Genomic DNA, 25,302 nt, shown 5'->3' with positions numbered 1-25,302 from the left:
GTTTTGAATATTTCAAAGGTGACTTGCAAAGTTATTCCACTTTCACTTTTAGAAGGAGTATTTCATCATTAATTAAAAAAAAGATTATCAACAACAAAACTCAATCAGATATCTTTAACCTTGGGTGTTGAGCTCTAGCGCTGCTGCCTCACAGAGCTGTGTGAGCTTGGGCAGGTCATCTTGTCTCACATCTCTGAACAGTTAGTATCCTTATCTGTAAGAGTTACTGTGAGGATTAAATACGATTATGCCTGTAAAGCCCTTGGAAGTTGCCTGGCATGTGCTTACTTCAGCCACTCCACTCTTCATCCATCTCTTCCAGTTTTCTGAAACTTATGTCGCACACACAGAAACAGCTTTTAAGTCCGTGTCCATAAGTACAAAAAGCTCTTATGTGACTTTGTAGTATCATTAAGCATATTTTCATTGAGTTTATATTTACAGCATCTGTTTTATTATCTGTTTTATTGCAGTCTCCCTCAATGCCTTCTAGTTCTATGGCCCTAGCTTCTTCGTCTCTTTTGATAGTTTCTCCTTCTGGAAGCACTTTCCTAGGGACTCTTATCGTTCTACAACTTCACGCCAGATGGCCATATCTATTTTCATGGTGTTAACAGCCACACACTGACAACTTCCAAGTTTGTATTTCCAGCACAGACCACTCGTCTGACTTCCAGACGTGTATATCCAACTACCTATCTGATATCTCCTTTGGGATGAATTTAGGTGTATCTCAAACTCAACCTCTCTAAAACCAAACTCCTAATCTACTTCCCCTAAGTGTTCTCTCCCACTGCTTCCTAATTTCATGAACAGTACTTTAACCATCCAGTTAACACTTCCAGAAACCTAGCCGTTCCTTGACACATCACACTTTGGAAATTATATCCTGCCCAAACCCAAAATCCAGTCCGTCAACATAGACTATTGATTTTACACTCTAAATCTCTCTCAAATCCCTCGCCTCTCGTTCTCCACCACCACTACCAATCCCACTCTAATCCATGCCACTCCACACCTATACCATACCAACTTTCTAACTAACTTACACATATCCCCTCTTGCACCATAGAATCCGTTTTCCACAGAACATCCCAAATTGTTGGCCTTTTGTCACTGTCCCTTCCTCTGGCATCAGGAGCTTTCAAAGCATATTTTGTTGAATAAATGAGTATTTATTTATCTGGGACCTACTTAAGTACTTATGAATCATATGCATATATTAAATACAATATATACAAGTATATAAACTGTGAAGCAGGACTTACAATGTTTGGTAATGTTAACGTTAATACTTTAGAAGTAAATTCCACTAAGTGTGAAAAGCTCTTCCACCTTTTGAGGGAAAACAAATTAGATTCAAATGTATGGGAAAACAGAGAGAAAGATAAGTTTCAATAGGAGAGGGTCAGCCTTTGACCCTTGCATTGCTATTTGTAACAGTGTTTCTGGGGTTTTTTTGTGTGGGGAGAGATGTGGTTTTGGTGGGTTTTTTGGCTTAGGTTTCTACCTTTATCCCTTTGGGTTTCTGAAGTAGCTATTTAAGGCATTTGATGTTAAGGCAAAAATAATTGATTTTCTGTGGTAAAAGAGGGAACACGTTCATTAGTTTAACTCTGGAAAGGATTAGAGTTCAACCACACATGATGAGCTGGCAAATGATCAAGACACATAGCATAATGAACAATGGGAAAGTCTAAGAAAAGAGAAAGAGGAGCCATAAATGGCAGGGGTCAGGGTCTAGGCACCCGGCCATGTGAGAGGAGGGGAGGAAGAATCTGAGTCCAGTTGGATCACAGGAGACTGCAACATACTACGTGGTTGAAGGGCAGAGCCTGGAGGACCCACTTGAAAGCAGAGTTTATGGGAACTGTGAAACAATTATTCCATTATGCTCCACTCTGAATAAACCTAGAATATTACACTTTTCAAGAGAAGCAGGATGTGGGAAATGTGTGTGGGAGTTGGAAGGAAGTCCACAAAGATGAATAAATGCTGAGAACATTAGATCTGTATGGATTATTTCCACATGAAAATTGTGAAGTTTACAGAAAGTAAGGTGAGCTCTTTTGGAGCTAAACCCTCCTGTTTTTAGAAGGAACCTCTCCTAAAATCACTTGTAGTAAATACTTAAAGAAGCATTCCTTCAAAGTCCTAGTCTGCTAGACTATATGAGTTTTGCTGAGGGACCTCACTGGAGGGAGTGAATGCCAGAGCTGTATGCTATGGAAGAGCTGCTGGGATAAGGCTATTGTTCAACATGGCGTCTATCTGTGTACAGGGGGTTTGGCTGTAATGAATGGATAGAGCGTGGGATGATTATTCCTCATTTTGCTGGTACCGTTCAAAAGACATGGCTCAGAGATTAGTGTTTTGGTTATTCTGTGGATCCAGAGGATCTGAGAAAATATGTGAGTCAAGAAAAAAACAATGTTGGCCCAAATCTGACTTTTAATGATGTCGCTTTTTTTATGTCAATATATTATACTGACTAGGATTTGGTAGAAGATGGAAAAGCTTTGACTTCCTTAGTCTGGCTACACAGGGACCTTCTAGGCAGAGACATGGAATAAACTTGAAAAAGGTGAGAGAGGGAAAAATCTGAAATGAGAGGTTGGTCATTCCATAAAATGAGGCTCCTCATTTTCCTTTACTTTTAATACCTATCTTGAGAATATTTTTCAGTTTTTATACTATGACAGAATAGAATGACTCCCTTCCCCACCACCCCCTACTCCAGAGGATACAATGATTTCTATGTCTTTTCTGGTTGTATTAAATTTCTGACAACACAATCCAACCAATCCACCATCTGCAGGACACTGTATTGTGTGACTGATGTTATATTAGGACATTGAGAAACGTGTGCTATAGTGTGCTATAGTGGAAGGCCATGCTGTGATGCAGGGTATGTGGGGAAGGGGGCCAAAAGGCAAGAGACAGTGACCCATCCCTGGGACCCAGATGCCATTCTATGCCTTTTGGAACCCCTCTTTTTTTTAGCAAAAGTATTTTAATTAGCAAAAGAACTATCATAACAGTTTTGCTTACTAAACATGAAGTTTCAGCCCTTGTGTAGTGTATAGTTATGAAATCAGACGTTGGCCAATTTCTCAGAGGTTGGTGGAGATCTAAATTCATAAGGGCTCTCAACAGTGCCCTTGAGTTTGTTTGCCTCTAATGACATTTTGCATTTTATCTTTCATGACACTTTGCAGAGGAATCCATAGTTTGTATTAACCAGGGTTCTCTTGGTCACAATTCAAATTAACTTAAAACAAAAAATTACTAGCTCACTTAAGCAGAAAGTCCAGGAATGATGCCTTCAGGACCAACTATATCGAGAGTTTCGAATCTTTAACAGTCTGTCTTCTCCTCCATGTCATGTTTCTGTTTGTCTCTTCTCTCTGCATGATGGTCTCTTTACTTTTTGTTACAGTTTCCTCCATGTGGCCAGAGAAGATGGCCACTTGAAACCACAACTTCACACCATCCTGGTTTGACGACCAGTAGAAAGAAAGCAGCATTCTTCTCTACAGCTGTATATGAATCCCAGGCAGGGCTCTCCTTGGCCCTGCTTGCAAAATATGCTTCTCTTTCTATTCAGTGTGTCCAGGGGAATAGAGTACTGGGACTGACCATTACTAAAGCATAACTGATATCTCATCAGGCACATATAGAACGGAGGAAGTATTTTCCAAGGAATCAGAGGATGGGCGGAGGTTAAGTCTGCTAAACAGTAGAAATTACAGATGCTGCAGTTTGAGGCATAAGTTGTCTCTCATTAGAACTCTTCTGAGGCTAAATATCTAGGTAGCTTATAAGCTCTCTGACATTCTACCATGATTTAATTTGTATGATGGCTAATTTAAAATGTCAACTTGACTGGGCCATGGGGTGCACAGATATTTTCTTAAACACATTCACTGAGTGAAGCAGATTGCCCTCCCCAGAGTTGGTGGGCCTCATCCAATCTGTTGAAGGCCTGAATAGAACAAAAAACAGAGTAAGGGAAAATTCACTCTCTCTGCTTGACTGTCTTTGAGCTGGGACATCCACTTCTTCTGCCTTCAGTGCTCCTGAGTTCATTGGAGCTCCTAGGTCTCCAGATTGCCAAATGCAGATCCTGGGACTTCTTAGACTCCATAATCCCATGAGCACCCCTCCACCCTGTATAAATATGCGTTATATATATGTGTGTTATATATATATGTTAACTATATATATATATATTATATATATACAATTAGGGATATTTGGGTGGCAGAGGGGAGAAGGGGTATCTGGACTACAAAGTCAAGTTTTATGTCTTATGGCTTAGCTTCATTTTGGGGGATATTTTTTCCCATCTTCAGATTCTAGAAGGTTCACTGCTGTCTTTGGTGGGGTGACTATTAAAAACTAAGTGAGAGATTTTTGTTTTGAGTTTATGCTTCAGAATGCAATTTTAGATATTATACCAGGCAAAAGAATAAACTCTACCAAATAGCATAAAGTGTTGAAAAATTTTCATACCTCCTATATGATGTGATATGATTAAAATTCACATTGCTTTTCCTACGAACTCAGGAGAAACACAGAGGAGAAATCCAACGCATTAATATTCCATGAATACCAGGGATAGGTAAATCTAGCAATTTCCTTTCAACTATGTGCTAGGATTAGAATAATATCATATAGAAAAGACAATTATGCTTTAAATTTATAACCCATGAAAATGAGTAAATTATAAACTTGGCAAATACATTTTCCAATTTTTAAAAGATGTTTAAAAATGAATTCAGAAGGGCATCAGTGGAAAAATAGAGGAAACAACTCTTGCCTTGTGACAAAATAGGAGATAAATAATTTTAAAATGTTGCAGCGCCATATTACCAATACCTCTTTCATGACTTTTATTAACATGCCCCTCTTGAATGTGTCTGTGTAAAGGTTCTTGTAAGTTTGATCTGAGGATCAGATTTGGTGTCACTTCTAGAATTACACAGGAGTGGGTAGAGTTGGCTGATTTGATTTTTCCAGACAGCCTGACTTGTTTTTTTGGGTTTTTTTGTTCTCCCTAATAAGAAAAGAAAAAACATACTTTTTGGTTACAAAAGTTAACCATATACCGGAAACATAGGGTGTTATATTTCCTGTTGCAATTTTTAGAACATGGATATACAATTTAATATTTAAGATTCTTAGTTCATCAGGCTAATTACAATTTATATCCATGTACATTGTACTGCAGTTCTAATTAATTGATAGTATACTAGGTAGAACAGTTCTTACCATACTAATTTTGGTCATCAACTGAAATTAAAGATAAAAACAAGCAAACATTGAACTTCCTGAGCAATTACGGAAATGGTATCTGAGTAATAAATCTCAGGTCAAGTGATTAAGCCAATCCAATCCATAAATTGGGGGATTATCTAAATAATTCAAACTGACCTGCCTTTAATTATATAAATGGAATATAGGGACTGATTTTCTCAAATCAGAGTTGCACTCTAATCTTTACTGCCTAAAGTCATACAATTGAATTTGCTTCCCCTTGTACTCTATAGACCTGACTAACCAAGTAGGACTCTGGAGGGCACCTATTTTCATTCAGTGTTTCAGACTCCATAACAATGGTCTTGTCAGTGTAACAAGCTGAAAGAAAAGCATCTTTAAATGCATGCCAGTCCCCTGGATTGCTAAATTGACTGAATTTGATATACTGAAAAATGTCCTCCCTTTTTCCATGTGGGGAAAAGACGGCAGATGACAAACAAAAAGGGCAGGGAACATAAAAAGGGAAGGTTCCTCTCGAACTATCTGGGATGAAAGCTTCCTTGACTGAAGGATTCTGTGGCTAGAAAAGTGAGAGTGAGGCATCCCACATGCCAAGACCCACGTGCACACCCACAAGGAGTTGTTGGTCTTCACTCAGGTGGTACAGGTCTTGAGCAAATTGCATGAACTCTGTTAGGCCAGGAACTCTAGGCTTCTCAAATTAATAGTACATCCCTCTTCCCACTCTCACCCCTCAGCAAATTTTATATACATCTAAGATCAAATGATATCCTTAGATCAACAAGATACAATCAGCTAAATTGTTTTTAACATATAAGAGCTTCGGTTTTTGCTTTGGTTTGTTTAGTTTGGTCATCAATTTTATAAGAACTTCAAGAGAACAGTTAAATAGATAAGTAATATAAAACATAATGTATTGAATGAATTTTTAAAGTTAAACCTGAGATGATGAAGATAGTTTGTAGGTGCGTCATCTCTGGTAAACCTTCATACCCTCTGAAGTGCACATTAACTCTCTGGCCATGAGGAATGTATTGACGGATAAACTGACAAGCACTGGAATAAACTGAAAGATCCCTCTAGTTCTACTCTCAAAGAGAATTATAGGGTTTTGTCTCTAAATCTCACAGCAGAGTGGTACATTTTACATTTGAAAGAGCCACTGGAAGCCTCTACTTCCATGTTCTTACTTTAAAAAAAAGTCCTGATAATGCCTATCTATCTGACCAATTTCGGGTGCTCCTGTTTGCGTTCTCTCACGTCTACACTAAGATATGAGAAAAACTAAATAGCTTTGAACAATAACTTGGTACTATTCTTTAGTCGTTTTGCTTTAAAATAATTTCAGATTTACTGAGGAGTTGCAAAAATAGAATGGAGTTCCCATATACTCTGTCATCCAGTTTTCCCTAATGTCAACATTTTACGTAATTATGATACATTTATCAGAACTAAGAAACTAACATTGGTACAATACTACTAAATTATAGACTTCATTCAGATTTCCCTAGTTATTTCACCAATGGCCTTTTTCTATTCCAGGATCCAATTACATTTAGAGGCTATGAATTTTTGCTTTCCCTTTTTTATAAATAACACAATGGACACAACATTACTATTAAAATTTTTGATCTTTCACGATTATCAAAGGCTATTAATAGCTTCCTATTCTTTTAAAAAATAGTGTTAAATTCTTGCATTAAATAGGCTGAACTGCTTGAAGTCAATAAGAAATTTATTGAGAGAAATTTTAAAACTTGAGTATTGCAAGAAGGTGGGTTTAAAAACAAACTATAGCCATTTCAAGACAGTATACAATCTCTTTCCATCTAGCAAAATCCTTTTCACTTAAGAAATGATTTTCTAATCGGCTAGATCTGATTCACTACAGAAAAGCTCTGAATTTTTGTTAGGAATTTTTCAGCCCACTTACAGCTCACACTAGCCCTCTCTTATGAAACAAATAGATTTTGAGGTGCTTGGAGGCAAGGACCTGTTCTTATCCATTTTTGTATCCTTAACATTGTCTTAAACTTGATAAATATTTGTAGAATTAATGAACATATGAAATTTCCTAGGGTCTTCAGGCTGGAGAGAATTTGAAAACTTGACACTTTCAGGTTAATTAGACTCCAGAGCCTTCACCTCTGACTGCCTTTGGGATGTTTTGGTGTAGATAGTGTCAAAGAGGTTGATAGGTGATGTATTATAGACAGCTTCATGGAAATGTCATGAACCCTTGTAGAATACTTACTGCCAGAAAACTTGCCAAGTTTAAAATGCCTGTTTCTTTTTTCTGAAAGAACAAGAGCCCTTATCTGCTTATGAATGTGCAATCAAAATATTATAGAGAAGCCAAGATATTACATGAAGCTTTGGGCATATCCTGCTTAGTTGTAAGCAATTTCCTGGTAATGAAGGAATCATTCAAAAAGCAATCATTCTGGAGCTCTAAATGCTGATGCGTACAGTGCAGTAGGACCTAATATGCCCAGCGATCACTCTATGATCTCAAAGTACCTGGGTTTCTTGTCATCTTTCCCTCTCAGTTCTGGAAAATGTATTGATAGACTAAATATGTTTGTATATTCTCTTGATATTACATACAAATAGCTGTTTATATATTTTGTATATAAAATATTAATAACCTGCAGTACCAAAAGAATTTAAGTAGGAATGCCTTCATATAACTGTAAACAAAGAATGCCTGCCAAGCCGGAAAAAATTAATGATTTTTGTTTTGTTTTGTTTTGTTTCTCTTTAAGCCTAAGACACTTGAAAGTCAGAATAGGTTGTTGTCAAGGCTAATTCCAAAATTTAAATCTTGTGGGCATCAGTTTCTTATAAGTCTATCTTGTCCAGGCAGAGTGTCAGCTGTGTTATAGTGTGATCTGGGCCTCATATGTCATATATTGCCCAAAACACTGAGAAGACAGCCATGGGAGAGGGACCATGGGTCCATACTGCTGCTTGAAAGATTGTGGTGTTGGCCGTGACCCTGAAACTCTGGGCTATGCAAGCAGCCAGTCCCATCACTTCTACTTTGTTAGAGGCTGTTCCCAGGGAAGAGTCTACCTGGGATGACTCAGTAGGAGGTGAACATACCAGTTTGCCCATACAGGATCTTAATAAGCATTGTTGGTTTGATTGGTTTTATGTGGTAGAATTCAAAGGAGAACTGGGCATGGTTTAGATCAGGAGCAGACAGACTTTTTCCATGAAGCACTAGATAGTAAATACATTCAGCACTGCAGACGTCTCTCAGTACTACTCAACTCTGCCCTTGTCGCTTGAAAGCAGACAGATAATACATAAACAAACGTGTCATTGTGTTCCAATAAAACTATATTTATAAAAATAGGTGAAAGGGGGGTGCATTTGGCCTTGGGCTATACTTTGCCAACTTGGTTTAAAATAAAAATACGTTCTGGGCCTTTCCTAGGGCAAACCCACATTTGGAACAAACTTAAATGGATTCAGACTCCTTAGAAGAACACCTATGCTAATCACACCTTGCTGTTTTGCTCTGCATTAACTGCCTCCAGGATCTTATGTCTCAGAAGGAGATTCAGGTTGGATATTTGCAGATGGTCTCCTAACGTACAGCTAGCATACTGCATATGAAGGAAGAGTTTATTTTGACTCCTGACATATGTAACTCTGTGCCAATTATTTTAATTATAGGCAGATGATTGATGGTAATGGCTCACTCAAAAATGTTTTTATTTTATTTATGCAGAAACAATGCAAAAAATCAAACCTCAACTTAGCAAGAAATATTTGAGAAATGGGTTTCTACCTTGCCAAATTTTTGGTGAACGTTGGGTTAGTCAGGCTCCCATTTATGTCTCCCATTTATGTTTATGTATAAACCTTACTGGTAAAAATGTTTCTCTCCTGACTTAATGAAATGGTTTCAGCTGGCCTTAAGAAGCAGCATACCGTGACCCTGTTGTACAATCTTTGCTTATTTGCATTTCATTCTGTCCTTGCTTCAACAGCTATTACATACCTTGGTGGGAGGAGAGGAGGAAAAGACTAAGAAGCATATGTAAATCAACCACCCTTAAGTGCAGTAATTAAAAATGGTCATTACATATATTTAATATAGTCACAAAATCTGTTCTTTCATTTCCAGTGTTAGGAAATGCTTGGGCTGGGTGGAATTGAGACTTCCTTACAAACATTCCAGTGCCTTCCAGGCCGCTGCTATTAGTAGGCAATTACTTGATGGTTTCTATTAATCAATTGGTCAGGTTTAACTTGAAGTCACTTGCTCTTGTGTTCTGTCTCATAACAGTCGGCGTTTGGAATCAATTGCTGAAATGTCTTTTTCCCCCCCTCTGGCAGCAATGGAAATTAATTTGGTTTTCTTTCTGCTGTGCTTATCCTTGTGGAACATTATTTCTTCTTAGGTCTTGACATGTTGGTGGCTTGATGCATGACTTCGTGCTCAGTCTTCCTCCAGGAGGGCACCTGATCCCGATGAAGAAACGGCGCAGCAAGGTGGCCCAGCAGGTGGCCTAGCAGGTACTGAACCCAAATCCTGGTCTGCTGGCCCTTTGCCCTCCAAACTACTACTTCACCGTAGTTTGGGATGAGAGTCTCAAAGGGGCTGTTGTGCAAATCGTAATTTATATTAAGAGACTCTACATTCTGGTAGGAGGAAGAGAGACTCTGAGATTAGATAGACCTGATTTTGAATTTTGACTCCTCTTATTTGTAGGACTTGGGGCAAGTCATTGATCTTTCTTTACCTCAGTGACTTTTTCTGTAAGACAAGAAACTCTCATCTACCTCATAAATTATTGTCGGTATTAAGAGAACATCCACATGCCAGCATATTTACATCACCCAGCATGCCGGACACATAGTAGGTTAGTAGGTGCTTCATGATTTTTTACTTCGAAGGAAATGTCTTTCCTGCAACCTCAACCCAAAACGAATGGCTGTGACTTTCTGGAGGGATGTCCCCTTCAAGGTCCACTGACTCAAGTAACCTGGGCTGAGTGAAAGGATAGCCTTCTCAGGGCCCTGTGTGCCTGTCACTAGCAGTGACCTAGGGCTTGTGACATCAAGTGTTCACATTTGGAAGCTTCCTGAGGCTGGGCGAGTTTCTGAGGCTTTTGTCTAATGGGCTTTGTGAAATGCTAATAAACACAAAAACTTCTCTATAAACATGTTCCATGTGGACCCCTGAGGCTACAGTGCCGATGAGCTTATTTTTTTAATGAAAAATAAGATGCACTGCAGGCACCCAATTAGAGAGGCTCAGTCAGATCCCTAGACGCTTTCAAGCCTGGACACAAGAGGCTGGAGCAAGATAAACCATAAGGAGAGAGACACGGAACTTGCCTTTATTCTTAGCAGTGGCTTTGTTTGTCCTCCCTCCAGGCTCAGAGCTGTGCTGCTGGGACTGAACTCATTTCCCAACAAGCTGTTTTTGTTTCTCACTTGCAATGCTCTGTGAATGGACTCTCTGAAAGGCAGGCCTCTTAGTCCCCAGGAGTGCAAAGGGTTTGACAACACAATGAGTAGCAGTGGACGTTTTCCAACTCTCACCTAGATGTCTCTTCCTATTGCAAAAGACATCCCAAAACCTAGAATGGTTCTAATCCAGGAATCTCACCCTTGTCATGTTAACAAAGAGGATGAGACTGGGGAAGTGATGCTTTTTGGGCGCCTTTCTTGCCCACAGTTTACAGCTCAGAGACTACCACCATGTGTGCATATTTTCAGATCAGTTTGTGAGTGATGGAGTGGCAAGCAGATGGGGCAAAACATCAGAATAAAAGTTCTAAGAATAATGATTCTCCTACCTGCAAAGTCACCTTGAAGTGCAGATATATTCATGCATTTCTGAACCAAGGCTGTACCGGTTTAGCACAGAGCCAAAGATTAAGATTAGGGCTGTATCTCTTTAATGACCTAACCAGATCTGTGACGCAGCAGCAGAGTCCTGATTACATGTGTGCCTTCCTTGTCTTCCTGTAATTGTGCTTCCCCTGCTGGCATCTCCGTCAGTTGGTATATCCCACTTTATGCACATTTATGGTATGTTTTTCTTTTGGTCTTTACTTAAGCTTAGAGATAAAGATGTATTTGCTTACCTCTTCTAACTTGGGTCTCAAAGCAGAAGTCTCTGTTCTATCAATTCATCTTCCTTTCCTAATAACCTATTCAGTACAGATACTTACTGTGCACTAATACCAGCCAAACCCTGTACCAAACACTAGGATTCAATGGTGAACAAATCAGACAGACTTTTTACAGCCATAACAAAATAGTCAGATGAATAAGCAGTCATAAACTGTGATCAGCCCCACAGATGAAAAGTACAGGCTATAACAAGAACTGTAGCTGGGTAGCTAATAAAGGCTAATGAGTCAGAGAAGCTCTCCTCAGGAAGTATCCTTTGGACCAAGAACTGAATGATGAATAAGTGCAGCAAGATGATGATCATTCTGGGTTCCAGGAACAGCATGTGCAAAGGCCCTGAATCAAAAGGAAGTTGGCATATAAGAGGAACTGAAAGCAAGAGAATGTGGCCAGTAGACAGAGAACTGGGAAAAAATAGGAGGCAACATTGGAGGGGTTTGTAGGGGGAGAGCACTGGCCACATCAAGTAGCACCAAAGACATTGTGTTTTTATCTTCAAATCAGTGAGATACCATTGAAAGGCTAATAAGAAGAGAGATGTAAACAGATTTGTTAGTAAAAGGTTGTGACTGCAGTATATATACTCCATCAAAGAGGGGAGTGTAGTGGTTTTAAAGTATGCCTACAAATTCTTTGATACTCCTTGCTTCAGGAAATGGAGCCTAATTCTCCCTCCCTTGAGTGTGGATGGATTTAGTGACTCACTCCTAATGAATAGGACATGATGGAAGTGACAGTGCTTAACTTCTAAGGCCAGGTCAAGAAAGACAGTGTGGCCCCCACCACCCTCTTTAATCATTTGCTCTGGTGGAAGCCAGCTGCCATGTCATAAGGAACTAAGACCTTTAGCCAAGAAACTGGGAACTCCTGCCAACAGCCATGTGAGAAGCCGAAGTCTGCAGCAAATCCTTCAGCCTCACTCAAGCCTTCAGATGATTATAGCCCCTGCCAACATCCTGATAACTCAAAGCCAGACCAAGCCAGCTTAGTGACTCCCAGACTCCTGACCCTCAGAAACTGTGTGAGATAATATTTGTCATTTTAAGCAGCTAAAAGTTGGGGTAATTTGTTATGTAGCAATAGATACTTACTACTAAGGTAAAAACAGAAATAGTAGTAGAAAGTTCCTTCGGTAGTCCAGGCAAATGATGATTATGTCTTGACTTAAAGTCATTGCTACTCAAGGCCAACTTCACTTCCTTTTTGTAGGAATACACTGTGGAGACTAGAGAAGAATATATAGGAGCTGAAGCTTATGGCTCTTGAAATATCTCAGTCCAAGTCAGTACCACCATGATGGAGGTGCTACCTGTTATCATAGTTCTGAGCAATTTTCTCACCTAAATACTTCAACAGTACAAGCCAGGGTCATTTGTTGAAATGTTTGCATTTCTTTACAAATATATTCTACCAGTGATGTTTCTAAAAAGTGGTTGCTCTCTAATTCATATGTAAATGATTCTCTTGCATATGTTCCTTTATTTCAAGATGCCTAAGATTGTTTGGGGAAGTAGGCAAGATATAGAAGGGAGTAGGATTCCTCTATAAATTGCCAAGGTGAAGGGGCCAATTCCTCTATTTCTGGGTGGATAGGAAGCTATATGAATTAGGCAGTAGGAGAATTCTTCCCAGAAAGTTAATCTAGTTGGGGTGTAGTGATCAGAAATGTTTTATGGAAGTCCTTAATTTCCAGTTGGCACATGGGGCATTACTGACTCAAAAAAATTATGGTTATATGTCCTAAAAGTGGTCTATTAAATCTAAGTTAATTTTTGGTAAAATAAACTTGCCAAGGTCAACATTGTTTATATAAGACAATGACTCTGAATTTCTAAAAACTCAATTAGATGGAAGCTTTCGAGAATAATGATCACCTAGGCTTATTTAGGTGTGTTAGTCTTTATTTCATAATCATGCACTGTGATGATTGAAGTCAGTTGCCTGTTCTCAAGTAAGATTTTAATTAAATTGATAAATCCTCAGGAAGAAATCTATGAAGTGCTTATAGTTACCCCTGAGGTTTTCCTCTGTCAAAAGCCTAGCAATAAATGGTAATTTTAAAATAACTCAAGTTTTTGTGTGTGTTGCTCTAAGACCATATAAGCAAATTTATGGTCTCAGCCATGATGAGTAGTTGGTATCGGACCTACCTTCCCACTTTATATAACTATAAAACCTGTAGAAATCTTATAAAATCACTGCTTGCAGTGATAGGACTGGAGCCAAAGCAGAGCCCCAATCCTTGATTCACCTCACAAGGTGAGTCCCACATATATTAAGGCTTTTTTCCTAGAGACAATTTCCAGGTTGTGGTGCAGGGAAATGGAGCCCAAACAATGAGTGTTAGATGAAAGGCCAAGTACTTTGAAAACATATTCTATAAAAGTATATGCCTTTCAACTCATTTAACTCAATACCAAAAAACAAAACAAAACAATCCTATTAAAAGTGAGCAGAGGATCTGAATATTTTTTTTCAAAGAAGATATACACATGGCCAACAGGTACATGGAAATGTGCTCAACCTCACTAATCATCAGGAAAATGCAAATCAAAACCTCAATGAGATATCACCTCATACCTGTTAGAATGGCTATCATCAAAAAGACAAGAAATAACAAGTGTTGGTGAGGATATACGGAAAAGAGAACCCTATCATACTGTTGGTGGGAATGTAAATTGATAAAGCCACTGTGGAAAACAGTATGGAGGTTCCTCAAAAAATTTAAAATAGAACTACTATATGATCCAGCAATTCCACTTTGGGGTATTTATCCAAAGGAAATGAAAACACTAACTCAAAAAAATATCTGCATCCCCATGTTCATTGCAGAAAAAAAATACACCCTTCATTTAAAGTAGTGTTCTGTTGGACTTAGAAATTGAGACCTGACAATTCACAGGCAAGAGGAATCATTTGCTTCTCCTATTGTGGTATAATATCTTACCAAGCATTTTGTAACCTAAATCTTTTCCTCTTTCACTTTCTACCTTGGACTTCAAGAAGTCTAGAGCTGATGAGTGGGTGGAAACATTGTAGTATATACCGTTCGTATCTAATAAAATCAACCTTTTTCTAGTCTCTAAGAATAATTTATTGCATTGAACTTTGAATTAAGGAGTGACTTAATGTATAATATCTGAATGTAATAGTAGACAAGGCACATCCAAAGGTAACTGGATGAATCAACCTGTTGAATTGGATGCTGAGTATGTCTACCAAGGTGAAGATTTTATACTGACGTACTGAGGAGGAGTTATTCTTCCAGATACTTATCAGCCCAAAGTTTCTGTTTCAACTTGAGATCACTTTTAGGTTGGGATAGTAAGGATAAATCAGTAGCACTGGAGATAGGCTTCACCCTTGAGTGACGTTCACCCCTAATCTGCTGGAGGTATTAAAAGTGTGGTTCATCTTCTTGGAAGTTTTGAGGAAATAATCATTTCTTTTACCTTCAACCTCACACATCTATATTGTGAAAATGCAAAATATACATGAACTTAAAACACAAGACTTAAGAAAGGGAGCCTGTTTGGTGCATACCCCCAACATCCCATAGGCATCTGTGTTTGTTCTTTGCTGCCACTGGGGAGGAAGTGTTTGGGAATGGAGAGCACATGCTGTCCTATTAGGCTGGGATTCAATCTTGCCTCAGCTTGTCACTAACAGTGTCATTTGGGGAAAGTTGTCTAAAGGCTCTGAGATTTAGTTTACTCATATTTAAAAAGAAGACACTATTATTTACCTCCAGTGTTGCCACAAATTGGAGGGGTACCATTCCTACCTAGATGGTTCTGTTTCCTCTCTGTTCTTACCCCCTAAATTATGTGAAGTCATTTAGGTATGAGTTAAAAAGGACAAAGAATAGGAGACCAGAGTGTTTCATCACAGACTTGCACTCAGGTTTGCTTCTCAGGGGTTAATTCCTTCACCGCTTCTTTCATCGTGGTGCTGTCATAAAGGCTGGGAAGGAGTCAACCCTGAGAACAAGGCGCGTGTCCCGTGTCTGGCTGCTGCCTAGGGAACCAGGCCTGGAAAGAGTCTTCAGTTGCCTCTGTCTTCTCAATTTGGTAAAGCTGAGTAAGAGCAATGTGAAGTAGGAAGGCCATCCTGAAGTGCTCACCTGAGTGACTCTACAAGGAGTAGGACCCGAGGGTGCAACGGGGGCCCGGCCAGGGCTGCCCAGGGGTTCTGGTGGAGTAAAGCGAAGAAGGTTAGGGGAGGGGGTGGAGGAATGCCAGAGAATCTCTGCAAACGTATGGAGAGAGTTTGGGGTCAGGGGCTAAGTTGCTGTTCTGTCGTCTGGGGCCGTCTGGTGTCTGAGGGTAGCTGTAGGGTGGGAGTGAAGCGGGACCACATGATGGTGTCAGGGAAGCCATCTTTAAGCCAGCCATCTTCCTGGCTTAGAAGAAGGCTCTTCCTGGCTCATTCCGGAAACGAGCCATCTTCCTCCCAGGTGGTTCGTCCATGTGAAAGGTTTTCCCAAGAGGGGACTTTGTAGTGTGGGGACTATTTAAAGAGTAGTTTGTTCAGTGATACCTTCATTTATTCCATTTGTGTAAATATGGAATCTCTGTTAATGATTATTTGCTGAATGCAAAGCAAAACCAAGGATACCAAAATGAGGCAAGACCCTAAGATTACCATTTATCCATTCTTCCTTCATTCAGCAATACCTAGCGCCCACCATGTACCAGGCACTGGGAATATAAAGTGAAAAGTTCAATGCTTACCCCTAGGAATATACATTCTACCTAAGATTGTATATATCAAGTCACTCATTTTAAAAAAGTTATGTGAAATTCATATTCTCAGTATTCATTTTTATTCATGTAAAAACATTGTCAACAACTTTTTTTTTTCCATCCCCTGATCTGTCAAGAGCTCGGGGACATCTCTGGCACCATTTTTAAACAATAAAAAAATTTTTTAATTTTATGTACACATATAATCTTTGGCTTGATTCTAAACCTATTGGATCAGAATTTCTGCTCCGAAGGCCCAGGAAGCTGCTGTTTAACAGATTCCCAATGTGATCTTATGTAACTAAAAATTGAGAACTATAGTCAACTCTCTTTCTGGACATTCTCCCTTATCGTAAGATAGTTGACACCAAGGACTTTAAAAGCAAAAGCAGAAGAGAGCACATCTGCCATGAAATTTACAAACACAACCTTTCTAAGTATGTGTTGGTGCGTAAATGTATTTGTTTTGACTGATTTTATCAGTGAGGCCAATCCACAAAACAGCCATTTCAATCAAAAAGTCATTTCCTTTTGTTTGTGTTTTAACATTCACCAGCCCGGGGCTTGTCACAGACAAAGGTTACCTGATTACATTACTGTAGCCGGCAGTTGAGAGGCTTCTGTGGGAGCTACAGTGGAGACATCCATCAAAGGGCTTTTCAGTGCGTAGGTCAGTGCTTAATGAAAGTGTCAGTGGCTTTCACTGAAAGTTTATCTTGATTCCTGTTAACACTCTTGGTAATAAACTTCACACACTCTCTCGATAAATGTTCTTCCTAAATTTTTAAGTAGGCAAAGGTAATCAATTCTAAGAAGACCAAGTGCACTTTTTGAGGGGTCGGGTGGGAGGGATCCAGAAGCCTTTTTAGCTGGCTTTTGAAAGAAAGCCCAGGGAAACTGGAGCGTGCTGGTGTTCACAGCATGGTTCTCAGAGTCAGAGGGTGCAAACTCACTCTCACACTTACCAGGCTATTTCCGGCAACTTTGTTCAGCATGGCTAAGACATAGTTTTCTCGTATGTAAAAGGGAGGGAATAATCACTAACACTTATTGACTGTCTGTTATGTACCAGGTCCACTCCTGAGCATTTGACACATATTCATTCATTTAGTCCTCACAATGATGCTGTAATGGAGATGATAATATAAACCCTATTTTACAGATGATCTATCTGGGGAACAGAAATCAACTTCGTAGAGTTTTTGAGAGCATTAACTATTATACTATTTGGAATGCTTAGCATAGAGCTTGATACTTATAAATGCTAAGTAAAGATTTCCATTAATATGAATTGATTATAGTAGCCTTGTTTTTCCTTTTTAAACCCTCTCCAGTAGTTATTTCAAAACTCACATCCTCTTTGGTCTGGACCCTTGGGCCAGCCTGTTAGTTAGGATGTATCGTCTGAATGCAACATGGTGCTCACTCTTCACACTTCAGAAGAATACACTGAGCTTCTTAAGTTTGTTCCAGGAGAGAATACTCTTTATTTCCCCAGTATGTGATCCTGACTCATGATACTGGGCAAGACCAGAAAGCACACACCACCAAGGAGAGGTTTAATCCAAAACATTACTAATCAGTCGTTTGGAATACTTCCAAGGGGCACCTCGCAGGTGCTTTGGCTGCATTGATGCACTTTGGACAGCTGATCCAAATGTGAGTGCCTTGATTGGTTGCCCTCAGAAGGGTAGAGCAAGAGGCAGTGTGGTGCAGGAAAAGAGCCAAATCTCTGTCAGGTACTGGAGAGACGAGGCAGAGCTGGAACTGAATCCTGATCGCTTTCCCTCCACTCAAGAGTCCTGTGATCTAGGACTCTTGAACCTAGCTCAAGTACTTAAACTAGAATTACCTCATAGGGCTATTTTGAGAAAGTAAACGAGAGAGTATAGAAAGCTCCTAGTGAAGTATATAAATACAACTGAAATATAAAGTTTATTTTTATTATCACTAACGTTTAGATACCCTAGATGGGAGGAATAGCCTAACCCTATGACCAGGCAGCCAGCATAGAGAGAGATTACAGAGGTATGACCTCTAGTCAGGCTGGTGTATGACTGAGTAGCATACAGAAAATCCTTTTATTGAACCAGTAAATGCTGAGGCTTTTGCATGTGGGAAAGCAGGGACTGTATCTAAAGACAAGCCCTATTCCAGTTTTCTTTGAAAACATGGGGTCACTGATACAATTTGCTAGCTGCCTTGGTAGAGTGCTTTGAGGGTAGCTACACAGAAAAATAAGTTCCTTCAGAATGGGAATGGAATGAAAGCTGTGGTTGCCAAAGTTGTGGGAACTTGTTCTCAGCCTCCTGAAATCTCCTAGGGGTATTGACAAGACCTCCAATGGCATGTCTGCATGGTATTCCAGAGGAGCTAGGCCCTAGAACAAAGGCTCCCAGCCCCAGGAATGGTGTGGGACCCCAGGTCTGCCACAGAATGGCAGAATCACCAGAACTAAATGGGCCTCCTGGATTTCTCAGTGGTAACCAGAGCGGGCTGAAAACCTAAGATGACTTCCCAATACTTCCAGGTTTTCTAGAATTAACTCTCACCCGTGATTCAATCAAAGACCCTTGTAAAACTGTGGGGAGAGGAGGTCCTAAGATTGCCTCCGATTGGATTCACTGCCAAGTTGGTAAGATGTGGAATGAACAAAAAATATACAATGTTTCCTACACACCCAATTATAGCGCAAGATTCATATTTGCTGCATATGTTAGACAGACAGTTTTTGAGATCCCTTGTTGAAATCACAGGGAGATTAAACATAAAGTAAAACTGCACTATCTAGAGTTCTTTTTCCCTTCACGGAAAGCTCCATTGAGTCCCATCTGAAAGCTGGGACCTACGTGCTTCTGCTTGAAATCCAGGACGTAGAGCCAGTTTGTATCAATACCTCTAGCACAGTGGTTTACAAACTTGAACATGCATCAGAATCACCTGGGGAGCTTATTAAAACGAAGGTTGCTAGGCTTCTCTCCTAGAGTTTCTAATCCAGTCAGTCTAATGCTGTCAGACAGTTTTCATTTCTAGTAAGTTCCCATATGATACCCATCCTGCTGGTCCAGGGAGTCCACTCTGAAAACCACACCTACAGAAGGCAGCCTAACAGATTCTGGGTTTGGATTTTCTTTCAACCTAATTTTTAGAGGAAATGCCTTTCTTATGTAGCATGAATTTATATTCTTACTGTCCCCTATCCCCACCATCCATAGTTCTGCACAATGCTTGTTACAAAAATGTAGGAAAATGAAGTAAAATATAGGAAGAGAGTAACAAGAATAACCCAAGATCCTGCCACCCAAAGATAATACTGTAAACATTTGGTATTTCTTTTTTTTTTTTTCCCTAATCCTGTGGTTGCACTTGTATGAATGAGGACTCATTCTACCTCAGGTGACTGATAATCTGACTCAAATGGAGCTTAAACATAAAAGAGAGTTCATTGGTTCTCAGTGCTAAAAGATCCAAGAGTAGGGCCAGCTTCAGGCCAGGCTGGATCAGGATATCCTCACTGTCCCCAGGTACAGACCCTCTCCTGGCCTCAGCTTCATTCTCGGGCTGCAGGATGCCATCCATGGCTTAGCTATTCTGAACTGAAAATTTCTATTTTTTAATGCCCATTTTTCTTTTTTCATTTTCTCTTTCTTTCTTTCTTTTTTTATTTTTGGCTGTGTCAGGTCTTAGTTGCAGCATGCGGGCTTCTCTCGAGTTGTGGCGTGTGGAAGGCAGATTCTTTGTGTGTGTGTGTGTGTGTGTGTGTGTGTATTAGTATACACATTTTTAATCTGAAAAGGCATATGTCTCTTTAAACAGTTAATAAACATATTTTGCTTCTTAGCTGCACTCAAGAAATAGTATTTGAGTACAGTAAATCCTTTCAAAGGAAGGTAGCACTTAAGTAAATTGATATCAACCAAAAGAGTCAACCAGACTGAGCTGACTGATACCTTGTTTAGGGAACAGAAATCAGATGGCTAAAGGCCTTTATGGCTATTGTGCCTGCTTGTAAGTGGTACAAGGCAAGGATTCACTGTCTTGTTGGGCGGGTGTAGAGAGATTATTTTCCATCCCTGTATGGCTTGAAGCTCTCTGACGGTGGTGGCATTTTGAAACCCAGAAATAACTTTAAAAACCTGCCATCTGAACTTGTGGAAAGTAATAGGTTTCAGTACAGCAGGGACATGCTATGAATTTAACAACCAGCACAATTGGTGCCAGCCCCACGCTACCCCACCTCACAGGCCCTTCTTTTTTATTTCTAGGCCTCAATTTGAGGCCAAAGAAGCTCAGTCTGATGCATAACCCGGTTCAACTGTCCTCTTCAGACGTTCATGCCTGTAGCTGTCCAAATTGTTCTGTAGTTCTTTCTTCAAAACCCGATTTCTCTTCGTATACCCCAGCTGAGCTCAAACAAAGAGCACCAGATGGCATATTTCTACAAACATAGCATGTTTGTGTTGTTGTAAATATCTACAAAGACCAAGAAAGTTAAGCCAAACTTTGCAAAACCAGAGGTGCTACCAAGAGAAAGCCACTCCAGTCACCTGACAAAAGAAGGAAATGAGATTTGCCAAAGATAATAAAGAGAGAGCTCACATTTCCCCTCCTTGACATTCTATAGCCAGAGGAAAATGCAATACTGTGATGGACTCTATGCGTCTTAGAAGATGATGGACTCCAGTTAGATGCCTACTAAGGCAATTAGGGTTGCTTTATGCTTAATTCTAAATCAAAGGAGACAACCATTGTATTTATTATTGACCGGGGTTACTTCATATTGAAATCATCTTCAAATACCATTTTGCTTATATTTCCCATTATATTTGGAGATTTTCACAAAGTTTCACTCTCAGAAACAGATGCATGTACTCGGCTTAAAAAATGAAATGTTTCCAATTTCACTCGTTACTGATATAATATTTATATAGTAGAATTCCCCCCCACCCAATTAATCGTGCTGTGTGAGTGTTTGATCTAGGGATCCCCTTTAGGAAATAGAGGAGAAATATATATGAGTGAGGTCAATGGGTGTATGTGGCAGATAAGAAAGACGCATTTGACAGAGCACAAGAAAATATATTCAGGCACAACTGGAACACTAGGGAAAAATAGAACTTTTGCCTAGTGGAGGAGAATGGCTTAGAGGGAGAACTGGTATATCCTTTATATTAAAAAAATTCTCTGCATTATATATGCTTTTTTTTTTTCCCCCTGGGGAAGGTGGATTCTTTACCGCTAGACCAACCGGGAAGTCCCTCATGCCCATTTTTCACATCAGGGTTTGTGATAGCACTAGATAAAATTATGGCACTCTTCTCTCACATTTTAATGCTTAAAGTTTTTTAATTTGTGTTTTTCAAATTTTACTGTTAAAGGGAACTCTGAACTTGTCTCTTTAGTAGCCTTAAGTATTATACATTGAACTTAAGAGTCCTAGGGTTCAAATCAGCATAGGAAAGCAGAGATTGGAATTTGTGATATATATATATACCATCATTTTATTTTCTTCAAATACAACCTACCCAAGTCTCTTATCTGAGTTGGTTTTAAAAAGCCATTTTGTGTGACAAATTGTATCCAATTTTTTCTTGCACCCTGTAGATATTTTTTCATGGACTGATGAACAGAGTATAGAATCTGTTATAGAAATTAAATAGTGTAGTGGGTAAAAGCATGGGCTTTGCTGACAGATATACCTCGGCTCAAATTTCAGCTCTGTTCCTTCATAAATAAGGGGTGACCTCAGGCAAGTCAATTTTTCCTCTTTGAGCTTCAGTTTTTTCACCAAGTAAGAGATAATGCCTGTACTTTGGGCTGTTGTGAGGGCTGATTTAGATGATGTTAATAATAATAAGCATTCTAAATAGAAACTGTGGTTATTTCTTACAGATGATCATTTTTCCAAATCTTTTAGCCCCTTCTACAACTCACCTTTATAGTTTAGAAAAAAAAAGGTCAGTGGAAAATTAGAGAAAAAAATTTTATTTGGGCATACTGGATATTACAAGAAAGTGCTATTCACAAACTACATGGTTTTCACTTGTTATGGTAAAGTAGATGTGTTTCCTTAGTGTTTACTCTTATTTTAGTGTTTGTCTGAATCCATATTAGCTAAGAGAATTCACACAGTTCAAGCAAATATCACAGGACTGGAGAGGACTTTTTCCAGCCACATAGATCATATTAGAATACTGGGTTAACATCAATACACATGAAACCATTTGGATAACATCTCTCTCTGCAAACACAGAATATTCATGGTATAAAAGTATTTGCAGCTTGGGTGAGACAAACCTGGCAAATATATGTAGTGAAATGCAGTGAAATCATTTGTGCCAATTTTTAATAGCTTTTATCTTTTAAATGCAGTCCATAACATTATATTTCTCAGGCTTTAGTTCTATGTCATGTGAACCTAAATGAAGGTGTTCAGATGGAGCACAGCAAATAAAAGAAAATGACTGGTTCACCTAAGACAAAACCAGATGTTTGTGTTGGGAGGGGCAAAAAAATTGAAATTGATTGGCAGGGTATGGGGTAGCTCACTGAATAAAAGAAAGTGGATGAAACAGATCGGGAGGGAACAAGAAGCAGAAGAGCTCAGGTATCCTGTTCAGCAGGCTGACTCTCCTGGGTGCCGACTGCTTCTCCATCTGTAAGTCATTCTGCTCAAGAGATAAGGGTCCCTCTCCCTTGTCTGGCTCAGGTCAAGAACTCATCTATTGTCAGGAGAGAGCAGGGAACCATGATTGACAGTTCCACCTGTGCCACTGCTGCATACAATTTGTGGTGGTTAGAGGGACTCTCCCCCACCCAAATAGCCTGCTGTTACCACACATAAAAGTAATGGATGCAAAAAGAATGTAGCTTACTAGTACAAAAAGCATATAAATATATTTGTTTACATTTGTTCATTTAACTTGAAAGAAAAGATGCTATAGGCTTAAAATAACAGCCAAAAGCATCTTAAAAATACAACTCTAGCCCACAATTTATCCAAATTCTTAAGCCAGCATGCTATGCACATTGAATTATCTAAAAGTTAGTATTTAATGTAAATATCCAAGATGGCAACATAAAACTCATTAAAAGGAATAATGTTCATTTGAAAAGTTAATTTATTTGCATCCAATGCAATAGCTATTTTGGTGTTCACTTTTAATAGCAGCAGCAATAAAAACTTTGGCAATCCTGCTAATTTATTGAAAGTGATGCCTAGTAAATATTTAATACAGCCCCAAACATTTTAATCCACTTTCCATTAATATTTTACTTGACAGTTTTTCTCTCATATAATCAGTTTAATATTTTTAATGCTTAATATTTTAATTGGTCTTCAATTTGGAGAGATGGACTAGGAATTTAAGCTTAAGATATGAAATTATATCTATAAGCTGAAGAAAAAGTTAAAAATCTGTAAACCCCTTAGGAAATGGAAAATTACTCTATTCTAAAATGTATGCCATAAATTTTATATTAAATGAACACTGAATCATAAATGTTTCTTCTTTCACATCTTTAATATTCAACAATTATGTCTCTCCTTAATATCTTTGGCATTAAATTTAATTGACCTTGGTTTGTGTCAATTAGAAGCACTTGTATTATTTATGGGTTTTTTATGAATTGTCTTTATCAGGTCTGTAGGGCTTCAGGCCACTTGCTTATTCATCACCTTCTTCATCAAATCCCCATCTTAAAACAGTGGGATTTTTGAAATAGTTTCTAATACAATAAAACATCTACTTGATGCCTATATTTTCAAATAAGCGGCAAACATTTTCTGTAAAGGACCAAATAGTAAATATTTTAGGCTTTGTAGGCTACGTGCTGTCTCTGTCACCTCCTTTTCTTTCTAATAACCTTTTAAAATGTAAAAACTCTCCTTAGCTGAAGGACTGTACAAAAGCAGGCTGCAGATTACATTGGGGCCATAGCCTTAGTTTTCCGACTCCTGCACACATCCTTTCATTTTATAAAACATTGTAATACAGAAGGCTATAAGATATGTTTGTAAAAGTAAATAGTAATTTTGGAGTAAACTACCATAATAATTATCATTTAATTCAAGAAGTGGAATGTTGTAACCAAGGCCTCAAAATCTCCCTCTTTGCCTCTTGCAGAATTAATAGCATCTTTGGACATTGTCCTTCATTCATTTATTTTTATCTTTTCAGGAAATTTTTTAGTTGAATTCCTTTTAAAATTCAGTCCGTTCATCTAAAGATATTTAATAAGGATATTTTGTGCTCCAAGCATTCTTCTAGACTCTTGAGGAACTTGTAGTGATGAAGGTAAGTATTGCATACATAAGGAAATAACACAAATTTAATACTAGCTGAAGGTGGGAAATGATGGTGGCTTGAAGATAATATGATAAGTGTTGGGATATATTTTTTAAATAGTGCCATGAGACTTACTGATGGATTACGTGTGAAATGTGTATGAGAGAGAAATCAAAGATGATGAAAATTTTGACCTGAGAAGTTGAGTAGGTGGTGATGCCATTTCATATGATGAGGAAGACTCTGAGAGGGGCAGGTTCTATAGCAAAACTCAGTAGTTATATTTGGGCCATGTTAAGTTTCATACTTCTTAGATACCCCAATGGAAATTTCAGTAGACATTAAGATGTTCAAGTCTAGAGCCACAGAGCTGGATGAAGTCACCTACAGAAATACTAGATAATAAAAGTAGATAAGGAAGAGATGAGGATCCAGGAGCAAGCCCTGGAGAATTGAAACAACTGGAAGTCTACTGGAAGAGGAAGAGTCAAAGGGGGATGGTAAAACATGCCAAGTCATGTCAGGTAAAACACTGGATGGATGTGAGGGGATCCTGGAGACGTTGGGAAGAAAGGAAAGGGAGTTCAACCAAGATTTTAAAAAAAGAAAAAAAACAGGAACAAGAACTCTAAGAGGTTGAGCAAATTGAACACCTTGCTTTTGGCAAGATATTCTTTATGATCTTGATAGTAGCCACTGTGGAAGAGTGGTAAGGATAAAAACCAGTAACCGGGTTGGAATGAACTGAGCAGAATGGTAGATGCACCCTTCAGAGGAGTTTGCAGTGAGGGAGCCAAGATAAGGTACTAGCTGAAGGGACATTTTTT

At 38.9% G+C, this 25,302-nt stretch overlaps 1 long non-coding RNA gene across 2 annotated transcripts in view; it reads left to right on the top strand.

Moving 5' to 3' along the window:
* The window catches only part of LOC109548703 (uncharacterized), a 131,224-nt gene that overhangs the window by 9,743 nt on the left and 96,179 nt on the right, over window positions 1–25,302 (top strand). For both annotated transcript variants that reach the window (XR_002174841.3, XR_012333970.1), the window contains exon 2: window positions 9,699–9,813. This is a non-coding gene — a long non-coding RNA (uncharacterized lncRNA). The remainder of the gene's footprint in view (window positions 1–9,698; window positions 9,814–25,302) is intronic.

This window comes from Tursiops truncatus, chromosome 9, assembly GCF_011762595.2.
Source record: "Tursiops truncatus isolate mTurTru1 chromosome 9, mTurTru1.mat.Y, whole genome shotgun sequence".
Lineage (NCBI taxonomy): Eukaryota > Metazoa > Chordata > Mammalia > Artiodactyla > Delphinidae > Tursiops > Tursiops truncatus.
This window is presented reverse-complemented; position numbering and strand designations above follow the sequence as displayed.